This window comes from Maylandia zebra, linkage group LG22 (genome assembly GCF_041146795.1).
Source record: "Maylandia zebra isolate NMK-2024a linkage group LG22, Mzebra_GT3a, whole genome shotgun sequence".
Taxonomy (NCBI): Eukaryota; Metazoa; Chordata; class Actinopteri; order Cichliformes; family Cichlidae; genus Maylandia; species Maylandia zebra.
The window spans coordinates 33,432,155-33,452,556 of record NC_135187.1 but is presented as its reverse complement, the minus strand read 5'-3'; the positions used below and the strand labels follow the sequence as shown (position 1 = coordinate 33,452,556).

General features: G+C 36.5%; 3 long non-coding RNA genes across 5 annotated transcripts; all 3 read right to left on the bottom strand.

The window, feature by feature from the left end:
* Nucleotides 1–3,867: 3,867 nt before the first annotated feature.
* Nucleotides 3,868–6,824, bottom strand: LOC106676666 (uncharacterized). Of its 2 annotated transcripts, none has more exons than XR_013095276.1 (5): nt 6,509–6,824; nt 5,614–6,097; nt 5,331–5,447; nt 5,111–5,214; nt 3,868–5,006 (listed from the first exon to the last, which is right to left on the bottom strand). It is a non-coding gene; the product is annotated as an uncharacterized LOC106676666 (long non-coding RNA). The 2 variants fall into 2 exon arrangements; XR_003023020.2 differs by having other exon boundaries at nt 6,526–6,824.
* Nucleotides 6,825–9,187: 2,363 nt separating this feature from the next.
* On the bottom strand, nt 9,188–12,559 carry LOC112435002 (uncharacterized). Of its 2 annotated transcripts, none has more exons than XR_013095261.1 (5): nt 12,222–12,559; nt 11,326–11,809; nt 11,043–11,159; nt 10,823–10,926; nt 9,188–10,718 (listed from the first exon to the last, which is right to left on the bottom strand). It is a non-coding gene; the product is annotated as an uncharacterized LOC112435002 (long non-coding RNA). The 2 variants fall into 2 exon arrangements; XR_003024352.2 differs by having other exon boundaries at nt 12,239–12,555.
* A 4,474-nt stretch (nt 12,560–17,033) lies between these two features.
* LOC143414722 (uncharacterized) lies at nt 17,034–18,863 on the bottom strand. The gene is made up of 3 exons (XR_013095414.1): nt 18,342–18,863; nt 18,122–18,225; nt 17,034–18,019 (listed from the first exon to the last, which is right to left on the bottom strand). It is a non-coding gene; the product is annotated as an uncharacterized LOC143414722 (long non-coding RNA).
* Between the last annotated feature and the right edge of the window lie 1,539 nt (nt 18,864–20,402).

Below are 20,402 nucleotides of genomic sequence, written 5' to 3'. Positions count from 1 at the left end.
GGTTTACGGATTCTGCATACAAACGTGAACACAGAGCGCGGACCCGACGCGTCAGAGTCAGATTTTGGTGTGTCGTCGGGTCCGCGCTGTGTTTGCCTCTTTTTTTTCCGCTGGCTTCTGCAGCTGCAGGTTTCATAACTCTCTGTTTACATCTCTAATTAAGTCTCACATGTGTCAGCTTTCTTTTAATAGATACGAAATTATGGATATATACTGTTAAATGATCAGAATTGTAATATTTCTGACTGAGGCAAAACTTTCCAGATTCCAATCAAATTGAATCGGATTCTGTATCGAATCAAAATGATTCTACAAATCAGTGACGATGCAGCCGTACTCAGCTTCCTAAGCATTTTCCCTTTCCAGTTCACAATCAATCCCACCCCTAGGTCAAAAATATGTATAGGACAATTGGCCTCATCTAATATTTTGTATGAACCTGTCCAGCTGTCCAGTGATTAAACGACAAGTAGATGGAGGCAGGACTTCACAGCAGGGGCATACTCCATAATGTGCTGTGCATTCTCATATGTATATTATATATATTGCTCACTTATTGTATTTACCAACATCAAGGAGTTATGAGCAAAGAAAGGCCACCATAGTGCATGTTTAAATAGGGAAAGTTTATTGATCAAAATGTATTACGCAAATACGCATTACATTTTTTTCAGCCCCCCAATCGAGAAAACAAAACCAACTAGAAAGTGCATTTTCTGAAGAAACTGCAGTGTGAATGCTTGAATCTGAATGTATGCACTGAAATGAAATAATTACTGAATTTAAGTTAAAAATTTTGAATGAGATTAAAAAAAAAAAACCCCCGAATTTAACCTGAAAACAAAAGTGCTGAACTGCTAAAAGCTGAAGGTTACACAGAAGAAGAAGTTGGAAAAAAGCTGAAAATGTTTTAATTGTAAATTAGAAAACCCTAAGAAATGAGAAAAGAACATTTAGAGTCAGAAAACATCTGAATGAATATTAAAAGTTCATATTCTTTGAATCACTGAATGACTAAAATGTGATCCCTCCACTTTGATCCACACAGTTTAAAAAATTTAAAAGTCTGAGCTTTGAAAGACACGGTGTTGGAAAGAGAACAACGATGGCGACGTTTTGAGGGTAAAATGATGGCTTTAACACTGTGGACACAGCAGCAGTTGAAAGAGAAGTGCTTAAGATGAATCTTGGCAGAGTGAGAGAGAGAGCTCGTTAAGCAGGCAGGTGTGAGCCTGGTTGCTATAGTGACCGCACCCAATGGCTCCTACACACGTACACAGACATGCGCCTCACTTTTGCTGCTTAAAATGAACAGAAAAGTCAGGCCGAAACAAATCGTTCCCATATGAAAAGTACAAGTCGTATTGACGAAATTCTTTCACCGTGAGCGACAGCAGCTTCTAGTCTACCAAATTCTCAGTTTTCATGCCTGTGGAGTTTATTATATGGACGTGGTGACAGTGGAAAGACACCATGCTCTTCTGATTTTCAAACGAACCTTCTGAGCCATTTTAACATTAGAGTCTATGGAAGAGTTGGAGGGAGGAGGCTGTGCATTGGTGACATTTATGAAAGAACCATAACACCTAGTACAATAGTAAACACATTGGATGAAAGAGGACAGCGATGGCTACGTTTTGAGGGTAAAATCATACCTGTAGAGCAAACGCTGCGGACACAGCAGCAGTTTTAAAAAAGATTTTAAGATTAATTTTTTTGCTCCTCTCACTCTAGCAGTTGAGCTGTCTCACTCTAGCCCCAACATTCCGTCCCATACACACCCATTATAAACTCTGAAACGGGTGAAAAAACATCATGAAACTTAAACTGGAACTGAAGAAAAAGTATAATAGATATTGAAAAGATAAATACAAGTTGAATAGTTGAATGTCTTGTCTTCGTTTTAAAGTTTGAATGGTGGCTCTATGTCAATGTATGTGGAAGTAGATACAGTTTAAAGAGGAGGAATTTGAATGAGAATTTGAAGGGTCTCCCCATTGAAATACATTATAAATTTTTGTTAAATAAAGTTGAATAAAATAAAAAATATAAATGTTAAAAATGAGAAAAATAGAAGCAGTGTTGTCCAAAAGAATAGGAATCTAACGGTGTTTGAATGGTTTTTCTAAGTTGAACGGTTTTGAAGGAGATAGATTACAAAAAACGTACGGAATCCATAATAATAAAATACTAGAAAGTGCATTTTCTGAAGAAACTGCAGTGTGAATGCTTGAATCTGAATGTATGGACTGAAATGAATTAATTGCTGAATTTTGAGTTAAAAATATTGAATGAGATAAAAAAAAAAAACCCGAATTTAACCTGAAAACAAAAGTGCTGAACTGCTAAAAGCTGAAGGTTACACAGAAGAAGAAGTTGGAAAAAAGCTGAAAATGTTTTAATTGTAAATTAGAAAAACCTAAGAAATGAGAAAAGAACATTTAGAGTCAGAAAACATCTGAATGAATATTAAAAGGTCATATTCTTTGAATCACTGAATGACTCAAATGTGATCCCTCCACTTTGATCCACACAGTTTAAAAAGTTTAAATGCCTGAGCTTTGAAAGATACGGTGTTGGAAAGAGAACAGTAATGGCGACAATTTGAGGGTAAAATGATGGCTGTAACACTGTGGACACAGCAGCAGTTGAAAGAGAAGTGCTTAAGATGAATCTTGGTACAGTGGCAGGCAGAGCTCGTTAAGCAGGCAGGTGTGAGCCTGGTTGCTATAGTGACCGCACCCAATGGCTCCATACACACGTACACAGACATGCGCCTCACTTTTGCTCCTTAAAATGAACAGAAAAATCAGGCCGAAACAAATCGTTCCCAAATGAAAAGTAAAAGTCGTATTGACAAAATTCTTTCACCGTGAGCGACAGCAGCTTCTAGTCTACTGAATTCTCAGTTTTCATGCCTGTGGAGTTTATTATATGGACGTGGTGACAGTGTAAAAACACCATGCTCTTCTGATTTTCAAACCAACCTTCTGAGCCGTTTTAACATTAGAGTCTATGGAAGAGTTGGAGGGAGGAGGCTGTGCATTGGTGACATTTACGAAAGAACCATAACACCTAGGACAATAGTAAACACATTGGATGAAAGAGGACAGCCATGGCTACGTTTTGAGGGTAAAATCATACCTGTAGAGCAAACGCTGCGGACACAGCAGCAGTTTTAAAAAAGATTTTAAGATTAATTTTTTTGCTCCTCTCACTCTAGCAGTTGAGCTGCCTCACTCTAGCCCCAACATTCCGTCCCATACACACCCATTATAAACTCTGAAACGGGTGAAAAAACATCATGAAACTTAAACTGGAACTGAAGAAAAAGTATAATAGATATTGAAAAGATAAATACAAGTTGAATAGTTGAATGTCTTGTCTTCGTTTTAAAGTTTGAATGGTGGCTCTATGTCAATGTATGTGGAAGTAGTAAGAGTTTAAAAATGAGTAAGTTGAATGAGAATTTGAAGGGTCTCCCCATTGAAATACATTATAAATTTTTGTTGAAAAAAGTTGAATAAAATTAAAAATATAAATGTTAAAAATGAGAAAAATAGAAGCAATGTTGTCCAAAAGAATAGGAATCTAACGGTGTTTGAATGGTTTTTCTAAGTTGAACGGTTTTGAAGGAGTAGGCTTTCAAAAAACGTACGGAAAAATAAAATATAACTAGAAAGTGCATTTTCTGAAGAAACTGCAGTGTGAATGCTTGAATCTGAATGTATGCACTGAAATGAATTAATTGCTGAATATTAAGCTAAAAATGTTGAATTAGCTGGAAAATAAAGAATTTTTAACCTGAAAACAAAAGTGCTGAACTTTTGAAAGCTGATGTTCACACAGAAGAAGTTGGAAAATAACTGAAAATGTTTAAAATTTTAATTAGAAAAAGATGAGTAATGACAAAAAGAAAATGTAGTCAGCAAACCTCTGAATGAATAACAAAAGTTCATATTCTTCTAATCACTTAAAGAGTGGAATTATGTTTTATAAATCTCTAATTCATAAAAAAAATAATAAAAATAAATGTAAAAACAAATTTGTTAAATTGAACTGAAAAGATGAACAAACATTCTGGAGAAAATACAAACTTTCATATACAGCATAATGTTTTTCAGACATATACACATATGTATATCATGTTTAATAGTACCGGTATTATATACATCATAATCAAATAAAAACATTAGTCCTTTTTGTGAACATGGATAAATAAGTATCAATAGTTTACAGCATTGTTCAGCCATGCCGCTAAATGCTTTTTTACACAGTGTTTTAACCTGGGCTCAGACACAAAGTCCCAAATTTAGTTAGTCCCTGACTTTGAGTTGTGCTTATGACTAATTATTATACACAAGTCTTTATCTATCTGAACTCTAAGGACACAAATATGAAAAAACCTATACTTACCAGCTGATACCCCACACTACACACTAGGTGTGCCATGTGACCTGAAACTTTGGTACAAACTCATCATAATCATTCTGTTAACACTGTTTTTTAACACTGTTTGTGTTGCTGTTCAGCAGTTTAAAATGTTTTAGATTGGATTACATGGAATGAATTTGAATTTTCTTGGGGGGTTTTGTGTGTGTTTTGTTCTTAGCAGATTTTTTCTTCCATACTGTTGAATTCCAGTTACCACATTTCTGGTCATATGACATCCCGAGTGCCCACTTAAAAAAATCCCTACAGTTAATTCAACATTAAAACAAAATAAAAATATGTTAAATAAATAAAGGTTTGCTCTGTGATGAAATACTAAATAAGCATACATTGTACAGAGCACTAACAATGAAAACAATCCTTTAGCCTGTTGATCAGAGAGAGGCAGTCATTGTATCCATTTAAAACCTGTAATCACAGAGCACAATGTTACTGTGAAACTATGAAGTCCCATATGATCCTCATAATGTCCAGTGACTTCAGAGTGGATCCTCCCTGTCATCCGGCCAGAGTTTGATGTGTGGCAAGCAGCACAGAAGCAGGATAGCTGAGAACTTTAAAAGAAGAGCAGAAAACAGCAACATATGTAGTTGTAAATGTAAATATCAGTGATACTTGTCTTGTCAAAGGGAATAAAATAATGAAAATGTTAACTTACACACTCATTTAGGGAGGATCTTGACACTGCACAGAGGAGGCACAGTCAGTCTGACAATGATGGTGATCTCCAGGGATGTTTTCCTGCAGCAACATTCCTGCCAACTGGCCGTATGATCCAGAGTAGTTGGTTTGTAGTGAACAGAAAGGTGTATATGTTAGGTAGTGTGCACTCAGAGCTGGTCCTAAGAAACAAACACATCCTGTAATAAACTGAATACCTGTAGTAGTGCTGCTGCAAATATAAAGCCCTTCTATCATGAGTGGTTTCAAAGAAGGTGTTTTGGAGGCTCAGTCACAGAAACTGTGCAGTCTGTTCAGTCCTGAGTGTCTCAGCTCTGAAGGGGATGGATCACAGAGGGAAACACCTGAGTACAGACATTACAATACACTCTAACACTCCTAAGGTCAAGTGAAAACACAATTTAAACAGTTTACAAAGAATGAACACATGTTTTCATGGAAATTATGTCATTAACCCTTTTTGTTGTGAGTAAATCTCACCGACTGCTTGTGGGACAAGCTAGAAGGAGGACTTATCACAGAATGTCTCCTGTGCTCCAGATGTGAAGTCTCACGCTCTGATCGTACAGTGATGAAGATGGTGATGATGAAGCCTCTCTGTTCTGTGGCATTACAGTTTCTGGCTGCTATGTGCCTCACACTGTTGGATCTTACATGTGAAGATTGGAGAAGACACAGGAGGACTGTGTCGCTTGGCGTTTTTCAGCAGCAAGCCAAGAGTGAAAAACAGGTAGAGAGAAAATTTAGCAGAGAGAACAGACAGAGCAGGAGAGACACGGCTTTAAATCAAACCGCAAAAGGATTGTTGGTTTGGCAAAATTTCTCACAAACCACAGAGTGAAATACAGATGGAAAGAAGGCAGAGACAATAGGTGGAGCAGGACAGAGGATAGAGGGGTTGGGGGGTTGGGATGTGAGAGAGAAGACTGGAGATCTGGTCCTTGTTCTTCTTCTTCTACACACTCTGAACAAAAAACAAGAAAAAAAAATAATTTTATTAAAATTATATCACATGGTAATTGTATGAACTAAATGTGACTACTGCAAAAGGACAAAACAAATATTCAAGCTAAACTGTTGTCGGCTGCCATGTGCAAAAAGTTGCATAATTGGGCACTTTTTAAAAGAATAAATATTTAATTAAATTCAGCAATAATATTTTTAAATACAAATATGATTGAGTGAATCATTAATTAATCACATGTAGTGTGACTACAAAAATGTACGAAAAAAATATTTTAGCCCAATTGTTAAGCTGCATTTATGTGTATTTATTATAAAATTGTGTTTAAAAGGTCTAGCACAAAGTTTGAACCCATCACTTTACAGCTTATATTAGTCATATTATTTTTTTATTTTGGTCTACTTCTCTTACAGTATGTGCACACCTACCAGGCAAAGCACAGTGTCAGTCAGGTTCCTGAAAGAAACGAGAAATAATACGTTAGTTGTCTGTACAGTGTTATCAGACTAACAGAAATACAAAGCCCACACGACATGATACACTGAACTTCTAGTCAGCAGGGTAATTATAGCACACCAACTGATACAGCAGTCATTTTACAATTCAAACTAGTTAACTGAAGTATTGCCACTTATGTAAGGCTACTGTTAGACTGTTACTAGCCTTAGCATTGCTGCTAGCGCTAGCATTCCGGCTAGCATTAGCACTTCAGTTAGTGTTAGCAATGCAGCTAGCGTTAGCATTGCAGCTAGCGTTAGCATTGCAGCTAGCGTTAGCATTGCAGCTAGTGTTAGCAATGCTGCTAGCGCTAGCGCTAGCACTCTTACTGTTAAAACTGAGCCACAATGGCAATAATAAAGCTAATTTCTTACTTTTGTCTCACTGACCGGCAAGAAATATCACAGGAATATTATTTTTGTCAGTTAACAACTGCTAAGGCTAGTGTTAGCACTATAGCTAGCGTTAGCATTGTTGCTAGCATTAGCATTGAAGCTAGCGTTAGCACTGCTGCTAACAGCAAAACGTAATAAACGTATATAAATGATAGCGAAGGTTATTCTTTTTTCTTTCTTTCTTCTTTGAATTGTTTTTAACTCTGTTGGACTTGATATGTGAGTTTAAATGTCAAACATGTATTTTTTCCATCATAAAAATAAAACATTGCAGTACTGAGTGTACTGTACTTACCACAGCAGAGAGCAAAGCGGAATGACGACAGTTGGTCCAGTGATAGGTTAAAAACAGATGAGGCGTTCAGGTGGTGCTTGGAAATTTGACCATCAGTTTGAACAGCAATAATGAGCATATACATGTCTGTGTGTTGGTCTCTGTGTGTGACAGACATAGAGAGATAGAGGGAAAAAATACACTATACTAGTGTACAAATTGGTCCTTTTTGCCCAAGTATAAGCGAATGAGTGACATACAGAAAAACAGGGCAACTGGCATTAAATGAGCAAATAAAAAGTATTAAATCTTGAACTGTTTTGTGGGTTTTATTTTAAGACTACTTTGAGTGTATTCGTGGGGAGATAAACTATACAGACTATAAACAGAGACATTAAATGAGACTAGGTTAGTTAAACGTTAGTTAAAAGGTGGGGAAATTAACTACAGACCGATAGATGCTGAGAGCTTTAATTATCCAGTCAGAAAGGATGATTTTGAAGTCATCAACTGACTCCAACTGCCCAGATCTGAAAAACCTTTGTGCCAATCACAATGCTCTACTTAGTTGGCATATACTAACTAGTGACAAACTATTAATCTGTGGCAAAACCCTGTCAAATCTGTCTTATTGTACTTTTGAAAAAGTTAATCTTACTACAATCTAACATTTTTAGGTTTAACCTTGGCAGAGTGAGAGAGAGCTCGTTAAGCAGGCAGGTGTGAGCCTGGTTGCTATAGTGACAATGGCTCCATACACACGACACAGACATGCACCTCACTTTTGCTGCTTAAAATGAACAGAAAAGTCAGGCCGAAACAAATCGTTCCCATATGAAAAGTACAAGTCGTATTGATGAAATTCTTTCACCGTGAGCGACAGCAGCTTCTAGTCTACTGAATTCTCAGTTTTCATGCCTGTGGAGTTTATTATATGGACGTGGTGACAGTGTAAAGACACCATGCTCTTCTGATTTTCAAACGAACCTTCTGAGCCATTTTAACATTAGAGTCTATGGAAGAGTTGGAGGGAGGAGGCTGTGCATTGGTGACATTTATGAAAGAACCATAACACCTAGGACAATAGTAAACACATTGGATGAAAGAGGACAGCCATGGCTACGTTTTGAGGGTAAAATCATACCTGTAGAGCAAACGCTGCGGACACAGCAGTAGTTTTAAAAAAGATTTTAAGATTAATTTTTTTGCTCCTCTCACTCTAGCAGTTGAGCTGCCTCACTCTAGCCCCAACATTCCGTCCCATACACACCCATTATAAACTCTGAAACGGGTGAAAAAACATCATGAAACTTAAACTGGAACTGAAGAAAAAGTATAATAGATATTGAAAAGATAAATACAAGTTGAATAGTTGAATGTCTTGTCTTCGTTTTAAAGTTTGAATGGTGGCTCTATGTCAATGTATGTGGAAGTAGTAAGAGTTTAAAAATGAGTAAGTTGAATGAGAATTTGAAGGGTCTCCCCATTGAAATACATGGGAAATTTTTGTTGAATAAAGTTGAATAAAATTAAAAATATAAATGTTAAAAATGAGAAAAATAGAAGCAGTCATGTCCAAAATAATAGGAATCTAACGATGTTTGAATGGTTTTTCTAAGTTGAACGGTTTTGAAGGAGTAGGCTTTCAAAAAACGTACGGAATAAGAAAATATAATAATAAAGATTAGAAGAACAATACTGTGAATGCTTTTCAAGCATTCACACTAATAACTAGAAAGTGCATTTTCTGAAGAAACTGCAGTGTGAATGCTTGAATCTGAATGTATGCACTGAAATGAATTAATTGCTGAATATTAAGCTAAAAATGTTGAATTAGCTGGAAAATAAAGAATTTTTAACCTGAAAACAAAAGTGCTGAACTTTTGAAAGCTGATGTTCACACAGAAGAAGTTGGAAAATAACTGAAAATGTTTAAAATTTTAATTAGAAAAAGATGAGTAATGACAAAAAGAAAATGTAGTCAGCAAACCTCTGAATGAATAACAAAAGTTCATATTCTTCTAATCACTTAAAGAGTGGAATTATGTTTTATAAATCTCTAATTCATAAAAAAAATAATAAAAATAAATGTAAAAACAAATTTGTTAAATTGAACTGAAAAGATGAACAAACATTCTGGAGAAAATACAAACTTTCATATACAGCATAATGTTTTTCAGACATATACACATATGTATATCATGTTTAATAGTACCGGTATTATATACATCAATTTGTTTTGTATGTCATAGAAAATAACATAAAAATCTTAAGTCATATTTTACAGCTTCTTTCTGAAAAGGACTAGTAGAATAAATAAAAATAACTAAATTAAATAAGTAAATAAAAATAATAAGCAACATATGAAATACATGAAAATTCCACTTTTAAAACCACAATCCTGAACCTTTAAACTGTGTTGGTTTCTTAGAACATGGCTGAACAACTGTTTCTATTGGTCTACTTAATCTACTGATCTGTCTACACATCTCTTTATTACTCATTACTCATTTTTATGTTTTAATGTAAACAGAGTCCACACAGTGGTAAAAGAGAACTGTATAGAGACTTTTGAGTAAACTCAAATGAAAGCGTAAGGTGGTGACACAGTTTAACACATGCAAATAATCAAATAAAAACATTAGTCCTTTTTGTGAACATGGATAAATAAGTATCAATAGTTTACAGCATTGTTCAGCCATGCCGCTAAATGCTTTTTTACACAGTGTTTTAACCTGGGCTCAGACACAAAGTCCCAAATTTAGTTAGTCCCTGACTTTGAGTTGTGCTTATGACTAATTATTATACACAAGTCTTTATCTATCTGAACTCTAAGGACACAAATATGAAAAAACCTATACTTACCAGCTGATACTCCACACTACACACTAGGTGTGCCATGTGACCTGAAACTTTGGTACAAACTCATCATAATCATTCTGTTAACACTGTTTTTTAACACTGTTTGTGTTGCTGTTCAGCAGTTTAAAATGTTTTAGATTGGATTACATGGAATGAATTTGAATTTTCTTGGGGGTTTTGTGTGTGTTTTGTTCTTAGCAGATTTTTTCTTCCATACTGTTGAATTCCAGTTACCACATTTCTGGTCATATGACATCCCGAGTGCCCACTTAAAAAAATCCCTACAGTTAATTCAACATTAAAACAAAATAAAAATATGTTAAATAAATAAAGGTTTGCTCTGTGATGAAATACTAAATAAGCATACATTGTACAGAGCACTAACAATGAAAACAATCCTTTAGCCTGTTGATCAGAGAGAGGCAGTCATTGTATCCATTTAAAACCTGTAATCACAGAGCACAATGTTACTGTGAAACTATGAAGTCCCATATGATCCTCATAATGTCCAGTGACTTCAGAGTGGATCCTCCCTGTCATCCGGCCAGAGTTTGATGTGTGGCAAGCAGCACAGAAGCAGGATAGCTGAGAACTTTAAAAGAAGAGCAGAAAACAGCAACATATGTAGTTGTAAATGTAAATATCAGTGATACTTGTCTTGTCAAAGGGAATAAAATAATGAAAATGTTAACTTACACACTCATTTAGGGAGGATCTTGACACTGCACAGAGGAGGCACAGTCAGTCTGACAATGATGGTGATCTCCAGGGATGTTTTCCTGCAGCAACATTCCTGCCAACTGGCCGTATGATCCAGAGTAGTTGGTTTGTAGTGAACAGAAAGGTGTATATGTTAGGTAGTGTGCACTCAGAGCTGGTCCTAAGAAACAAACACATCCTGTAATAAACTGAATACCTGTAGTAGTGCTGCTGCAAATATAAAGCCCTTCTATCATGAGTGGTTTCAAAGAAGGTGTTTTGGAGGCTCAGTCACAGAAACTGTGCAGTCTGTTCAGTCCTGAGTGTCTCAGCTCTGAAGGGGATGGATCACAGAGGGAAACACCTGAGTACAGACATTACAATACACTCTAACACTCCTAAGGTCAAGTGAAAACACAATTTAAACAGTTTACAAAGAATGAACACATGTTTTCATGGAAATTATGTCATTAACCCTTTTTGTTGTGAGTAAATCTCACCGACTGCTTGTGGGACAAGCTAGAAGGAAGACTTATCACAGAATGTCTCCTGTGCTCCAGATGTGAAGTCTCACGCTCTGATCGTACGGTGATGAAGATGGTGATGATGAAGCCTCTCTGTTCTGTGGCATTACAGTTTCTGGCTGCTATGTGCCTCACACTGTTGGATCTTACATGTGAAGATTGGAGAAGACACAGGAGGACTGTGTCGCTTGGCGTTTTTCAGCAGCAAGCCAAGAGTGAAAAACAGGTAGAGAGAAAATTTAGCAGAGAGAACAGACAGAGCAGGAGAGACACGGCTTTAAATCAAACCGCAAAAGGATTGTTGGTTTGGCAAAATTTCTCACAAACCACAGAGTGAAATACAGATGGAAAGAAGGCAGAGACAATAGGTGGAGCAGGACAGAGGATAGAGGGGTTGGGGGGTTGGGATGTGAGAGAGAAGACTGGAGATCTGGTCCTTGTTCTTCTTCTTCTACACACTCTGAACAAAAAACAAGAAAAAAAAAATAATTTTATTAAAATTATATCACATGGTAATTGTATGAACTAAATGTGACTACTCCAAAAGGACAAAACAAATATTCAAGCTAAACTGTTGTCGGCTGCCATGTGCAAAAAGTTGCATAATTGGGCACTTTTTAAAAGAATAAATATTTAATTAAATTCAGCAATAATATTTTTAAATACAAATATGATTGAGTGAATCATTAATTAATCACATGTAGTGTGACTACAAAAATGTACGAAAAAAATATTTTAGCCCAATTGTTAAGCTGCACTTATGTGTATTTATTATAAAATTGTGTTTAAAAGGTCTAGCACAAAGTTTGAACCCATCACTTTACAGCTTATATTAGTCATATTATTTTTTTATTTTGGTCTACTTCTCTTACAGTATGTGCACACCTACCAGGCAAAGCACAGTGTCAGTCAGGTTCCTGAAAGAAACGAGAAATAATACGTTAGTTGTCTGTACAGTGTTATCAGACTAACAGAAATACAAAGCCCACACGACATGATACACTGAACTTCTAGTCAGCAGGGTAATTATAGAGTAATATAGCACACCAACTGATACAGCAGTCATTTTACAATTCAAACTAGTTAACTGAAGTATTGCCACTTATGTAAGGCTACTGTTAGACTGTTACTAGCCTTAGCATTGCTGCTAGCGCTAGCATTCCGGCTAGCATTAGCACTTCAGTTAGTGTTAGCAATGCAGCTAGCGTTAGCATTGCAGCTAGCGTTAGCATTGCAGCTAGCGTTAGCAATGCTGCTAGCGCTAGCAATGCTGCTAGCGCTAGCACTCTTACTGTTAAAACTGAGCCACAATGGCAATAATAAAGCTAATTTCTTACTTTTGTCTCACTGACCGGCAAGAAATATCACAGGAATATTATTTTTGTCAGTTAACAACTGCTAAGGCTAGTGTTAGCACTATAGCTAGCGTTAGCATTGTTGCTAGCATTAGCATTGAAGCTAGCGTTAGCACTGCTGCTAACAGCAAAACGTAATAAACGTATATAAATGATAGCGAAGGTTATTCTTTTTTCTTTCTTTCTTCTTTGAATTGTTTTTAACTCTGTTGGACTTGATATGTGAGTTTAAATGTCAAACATGTATTTTTTCCATCATAAAAATAAAACACTGCAGTACTGAGTGTACTGTACTTACCACAGCAGAGAGCAAAGCGGAATGACGACAGTTGGTCCAGTGATAGGTTAAAAACAGATGAGGCGTTCAGGTGGTGCTTGGAAATTTGACCATCAGTTTGAACAGCAATAATGAGCATATACATGTCTGTGTGTTGGTCTCTGTGTGTGACAGACATAGAGAGATAGAGGGAAAAAATACACTATACTAGTGTACAAATTGGTCCTTTTTGCCCAAGTATAAGCGAATGAGTGACATACAGAAAAACAGGGCAACTGGCATTAAATGAGCAAATAAAAAGTATTAAATCTTGAACTGTTTTGTGGGTTTTATTTTAAGACTACTTTGAGTGTATTCGTGGGGAGATAAACTATACAGACTATAAACAGAGACATTAAATGAGATTAGGTTAGTTAAACGTTAGTTAAAAGGTGGGGAAATTAACTACAGACCGATAGATGCTGAGAGCTTTAATTATCCAGTCAGAAAGGATGATTTTGAAGTCATCAACTGACTCCAACTGCCCAGATCTGAAAAACCTTTGTGCCAATCACAATGCTCTACTTAGTTGGCATATACTAACTAGTGACAAACTATTAATCTGTGGCAAAACCCTGTCAAATCTGTCTTATTGTACTTTTGAAAAAGTTAATCTTACTACAATCTAACATTTTTAGGTTTAACCTTGGCAGAGTGAGAGAGAGCTCGTTAAGCAGGCAGGTGTGAGCCTGGTTGCTATAGTGACAATGGCTCCATACACACGACACAGACATGCACCTCACTTTTGCTGCTTAAAATGAACAGAAAAGTCAGGCCGAAACAAATCGTTCCCATATGAAAAGTACAAGTCGTATTGACGAAATTCTTTCACCGTGAGCGACAGCAGCTTCTAGTCTACTGAATTCTCAGTTTTCATGCCTGTGGAGTTTATTATATGGACGTGGTGACAGTGTAAAGACACCATACTCTTCTGATTTTCAAACGAACCTTCTGAGCCATTTTAACATTAGAGTCTATGGAAGAGTTGGAGGGAGGAGGCTGTGCATTGGTGACATTTATGAAAGAACCATAACACCTAGGACAATAGTAAACACATTGGATGAAAGAGGACAGCCATGGCTACGTTTTGAGGGTAAAATCATACCTGTAGAGCAAACGCTGTGGACACAGCAGCAGTTTTAAAAAAGATTTTAAGATTAATTTTTTTGCTCCTCTCACTCTAGCAGTTGAGCTGCCTCACTCTAGCCCCAACATTCCGTCCCATACACACCCATTATAAACTCTGAAACGGGTGAAAAAACATCATGAAACTTAAACTGGAACTGAAGAAAAAGTATAATAGATATTGAAAAGATAAATACAAGTTGAATAGTTGAATGTCTTGTCTTCGTTTTAAAGTTTGAATGGTGGCTCTATGTCAATGTATGTGGAAGTAGTAAGAGTTTAAAAATGAGTAAATTGAATGAGAATTTGAAGGGTCTCCCCATTGAAATACATGGGAAATTTTTGTTGAATAAAGTTGAATAAAATTAAAAATATAAATGTTAAAAATGAGAAAAATAGAAGCAGTCATGTCCAAAATAATAGGAATCTAATGGTGTTTGAATGGTTTTTCTAAGTTGAACGGTTTTGAAGGAGTAGGATTACAAAAAACGTACGGAATAGATAAAATATAATAACTAGAAAGTGCATTTTCTGAAGAAACTGCAGTGTGAATGCTTGAATCTGAATGTATGCATTGAAATGAATTAATTGCTGAATTTTGAGTTAAAAATATTGAATGAGATAAAAAAAAAAGTCCGAATTTAACCTGAAAACAAAAGTGCTGAACTGCTAAAAGCTGAAGGTTAGACAGAAGAAGAAGTTGGAAAAAAGTTGAAAATGTTTTAATTGTAAATTAGAAAACCCTAAGAAATGAGAAGAGAACATTTAGAGTCAGAAAACATCTGAATGAATATTAAAAGTTCATATTCTTTGAATCACTGAATGACTAAAATGTGATCCCTCCGCTTGGATCCACACAGTTTAAAAAATTTAAAAGTCTGAGCTTTGAAAGACACGGTGTTGGAAAGAGAACAATAATGGCGACAATTTGAGGGTAAAATGATGGCTGTAACACTGTGGACACAGCAGCAGTTGAAAGAGAAGTGCTTAAGATGAATCTTGGTACAGTGGCAGGCAGAGCTCGTTAAGCAGGCAGGTGTGAGCCTGGTTGCTATAGTGACCGCACCCAATGGCTCCATACACACGACACAGACATGCACCTCACTTTTGCTGCTTAAAATGAACAGAAAAGTCAGGCCGAAACAAATCGTTCCCAAATGAAAAGTATAGGTCGTATTGACGAAATTCTTTCACCGTGAGCGGCAGCAATGTCTAGTCTACCTAATTCTCAGTTTTCATGCCTGTGGAGTTTATTATATGGACGTGGTGACAGTGTAAAAACACCATGCTCTTCTGATTTTCAAACCAACCTTCTGAGCCGTTTTAACATTAGAGTCTATGGAAGAGTTGGAGGGAGGAGGCTGTGCATTGGTGACATTTACGAAAGAACCATAACACCTAGGACAATAGTAAACACATTGGATGAAAGAGGACAGCGATGGCTACGTTTTGAGGGTAAAATCATACCTGTAGAGCAAACGCTGCGGACACAGCAGCAGTTTTAAAAAAGATTTTAAGATTAATTTTTTTGCTCCTCTCACTCTAGCAGTTGAGCTGCCTCACTCTAGCCCCAACATTCCGTCCCATACACACCCATTATAAACTCTGAAACGGGTGAAAAAACATCATGAAACTTAAACTGGAACTGAAGAAAAAGTATAATAGATATTGAAAAGATAAATACAAGTTGAATAGTTGAATGTCTTGTCTTCGTTTTAAAGTTTGAATGGTGGCTCTATGTCAACGTATGTGGAAGTAGTAAGAGTTTAAAAATGAGTAAGTTGAATGAGGATTTGAAGGGTCTCCCCATTGAAATACATTATAAATTTTTGTTGAATAAAGTTGAATAAAATTAAAAATATAAATGTTAAAAATGAGAAAAATAGAAGCAGTGTTGTCCAAAAGAATAGGAATCTAACGGTGTTTGAATGGTTTTTCTAAGTTGAACGGTTTTGAAGGAGTAGGATTACAAAAAACGTACGGAATAGATAAAATATAATAACTAGAAAGTGCATTTTCTGAAGAAACTGCAGTGTGAATGCTTGAATCTGAATGTATGCACTGAAATGAATTAATTGCTGAATGTTAAGTTAAAAATTCTGAATGAGCTGGAAAATACAGAAATTTTCACCTGAAAACAAAAGTGCAGAACTTTTGAAAGCTGATGTTCACACAGAAGAAGTTGGAAAAAAGCTAAACATGTTTAAAATGTAAATAATAAAAAGATGAGTAATGACAAAAGAAAATTTAGAGTCAGAAAACCTCTGAATGAATATTAAAAGTTCAAATTCTTCTAATTGAAATGAACTTAAAAGATGAACAAAAATTCTGGAGAAAATACAAACTTTAATATACAGCATAATGTTTTTCAGACATATACACATGTGTATATCATGTTTAATAGTATTACATACATCAATTTGTTTTGTATGTCATAGAAAATAACATAAAAATCTTAAGTCATATTTTACAGCTTCTTTCTGAAAAGGACTAGTAGAATAAATAAAAATAACTAAATTAAATAAGTAAATAAAAATAATAAGCAAGATATGAAATACATGAAAATTCAACTTTTAAAACCACAATCCTGAACCTTTAAATTGTGTTGGTTTCTTAGAACATGGCTGAACAGCTGTTTCTATCGGTCTACTTAATCTGTCTACACATCTTTTTATTACTCATTCTTCTTTATGTTTTAATGTAAACAGAGTCCACACAGTGGTAAAAGAGAACTGTATAGAGATTTTTGAGTAAAGTCAAATGAAAGCGTAAGGTGGTGACACAGTTTAACACATGCAAATAATCAAATAAACACATTAGTCCTTTTTGTGAACATGGATAAATAAGTATCAATACAGCATTGTTCAGCCACGCCACTAAATGCTTTTTTACACATTGTTTTAACCTGGGCTCAGACACAAAGTCCCAAAATTAGTTAGTCCCTGACTTTGAGTTGTGGTTATGACTAATTATTATACACAAGGCTTTATCTATCTGAACTCTAAGGACACAAATATGAAAAAAAAAACCTATACTTACCAGCTGATACCCCACACTACACACTAGGTGTGCCATGTGACCTGAAACTTTGGTACAAAATCATCATAATCATTCTGTTAACACTGTTTTTTAACGCTGTTTGTGTTGCTGTTCAGCAGTTTAAAATGTTTTAGATTGGATTACATGGAATGAATTTGAATTTTCTTGGGGGGTTTTGTGTGTGTTTTGTTCTTAGCAGATTTTTTCTTCCATACTGTTGAATTCCAGTTACCACATTTCTGGTCATATGACATCCCGAGTGCCCACTTAAAAAAAATCCCCACAGTTAATTCAACATTAGAACAAAATAAAAATATCCATCCATCCATCCATCCATTCGCTTCCGCTTATCCTTTCCAGGGTCGCGGGGGGCGCTGGAGCCTATCCCAGCTGTCATAGGGCGAAAGGCGGGGTACACCCTGGACAGGTCGCCAGTCTGTCACAGGGCCAACACACAGGGACAGACAACCATTCACACTCACATTCACTCGCACATTCACACCTAGTGACAATTTGGATTAATCAATTAACCTATCCCCACAAATAAAAAAATAAAAATATGTTAAAGAAAAAAAGGTTTGCTCTGTGATGAAATACTAAATAAGCATACATTGTACAGAGCACTAACAATGACAACAATCCTTTAGCCTGTTGATCAGAGAGAGGCAGTCATTATGTCCATTTAAAACCTGTAATCACAGAGCACATCGTTTCTGTGAAACTATAAAGTCCCATATGATCCTCATCATGTCCAGTGACTTCAGAGTGGATCCTCCCTGTCATCCGGCCAGTGTTTGATGTGTGGCAAGCAGCACAGAAGCAGGATAGCTGAGGACTTTAAAAGAAGAGCAGAAAACAGGAATATGTAGTTGTAAATGTAAATATCAGTGATACTTGTCTTGTCAAAGGGAATAAAATAATGAAAATGTTAACTTACACACTCATTTAGGGAGGATCTTGACACTGCACAGAGGAGGCACAGTCAGTCTGACAATGATGGTGATCTCCAGGGATGTTTTCCTGCAGCAACATTCCTGCCAACTGGCCGTATGATCCAGAGTAGTTGGTTTGTAATGAACAGAAAGGTGTATATGTTAGGTAGTGTGCACTCAGAGCTGGTCCTAAGAAACAAACACATCCTGTAATAAACTGAATACCTGTAGTAGTGCTGCTGCAAATATGAAGCCCTTCTATCATGAGTGGTTTCAAAGAAGGTGTTTTGGAGGCTCAGTCACAGAAACTGTGCCGTCTGTTCAGTCCTGAGTGTCTCAGCTCTGAAGGGGATGGATCACAGAGGGAAACACCTGAGTACAGACATTACAATACACTCTAACACTCCTAAGGTCAAGTGAAAACACAATTTAAACACTTCACAAAGAATGAACACATGTTTTCATGGAAATTATGTCATTAACCCTTTTTGTTGTGAGTAAATCTCACCGGCTGCTTGTGGGACAAGCTAGAAGGAGGACTTATCACAGAATCTCTCCTGTGCTCCAGATGTGAAGTCTCACGCTCTGATTGTATGGCGATGAAGATGGTGATGATGAAGTTTCTCTGATCTGTGGCATTACAGTTTCTGGCTGCTATGTGCTTCACATTGTTGGATTTTACATGTGAAGCTTGGAGAAGACACAGGAGGACTGTGTCTTGCTTAAAAAAAAAAAAAGAAAAAAAAAGGAAACCTAACAGGAAAGGAAACCCCCCCCCCCCCCTCAACTCCCACCGTACCCTCCCCCTCCCACTCAACTCCCCAACCTCACACCATCCAATGTCTATACAAATGTAGGGTATCAGCTGGTAACAGAAAGCAAGTGTAACATATGCACTACATATGTAACACTGCTGAAACATTTCTGGCCAGAAATGTGCAGTTATCAACCCAGACCCACCCTGATGATTGCACTGGCCAGAAACATGATAAAAGCTCATAAAAATTTATGTTTCATAGTAAAATTGGTCCAAAAATATAATCGTATACTTTTGAAAAAGTTTAAAGTTTATAACAAACCAAAATAATAACATTTTTGTAAATAGTATTTCAAAATAGAGGCACACATAAAGTGGCTTAACTGTCATTATTGCTGTAATTAGGTTTGTTTGTTTGTTTGTTTGTTTTTTTAAAAAGCAACCTTTAGTCATTATTGTTCTCTCAGAAACAATGAAGAAGCTGTTGAACATTTATGTGTTGTGTAGGCAATCCTCTGGTCCACCCTCCCTCCCTCCCAGCCACAGTGAGACTGGGGCAGCCTGGCAGGATGTTGAAGCCTGGCTGCGGAGAGGATATGCCTACACTGTTCGTTTTAAACTGCTATATTTGATTTTTCTGACATTTATAGGTTACTGTTAGTGAATTTTAGATTTTCTGTAATAAATAAAATTGTCATCTTTTACTGATATCATTACTTAATTCATGTAATTGTATTTTATGTAAACAATTCAAACATTATACTGCAATGCAGGGCGTCAACTTTTAAATATCGCTCTACTTTATGTCTGTGAAGGTTCTCAGTCATCCAGGTCATCGTAGTCAAAGGAGCTTGCAAAGAAAAGCGTCTGGACTTCTTTCTGGAGTTCAAGCATCGCTCTACTTTCTTAAGTCATTCAAAAATATAGATATTACTTACTGTATTCAAAGATCTAGATCATGAATCATCACAGGACAATACACAGTATACTGGGTCATGGTAACTATGGTATGTCTTCATGACTCCAGAATGGAGACATCGATCTGACTGAGAAATGAAAATTAGGTCAAGCAGTGTGTTCTTCTCTGTGGTAGGGGCAGTGATGACCTGTGCGTATCCCCTAGACTCAAACAGCTCCAGGATTGGTTTGTTTGCACTGGATAAAACATTCTCATTAAAATCACCACAAACTATGATGGGATGACAGTCCATGATCTCCAATGAGTCTAATAGGCTTACCAGGTTTTTCAGGAATGGCCTCAGAGTGTAGTCTGGAGGTCTGTATACAACTGCAATCAGAGCACTGACTGGTGCTTCAACCTTTAAAGCCAGAAATTCAAGGTCAGTTACATTATGGATGTACTGTTTTTCATGCACTTGAATGTCACTTTTCACATAAACAGCAACTCCACCACCACTTCTGTTTGCCATCTGGGGAAAGTTTGTGTAGGACAGGTGTCTGTTGCGTTTGAACAAATTGTAATTTTCCAAGTGGAGACTCTCTGCGACAAAAGAGCCCCGCAGGTGTGT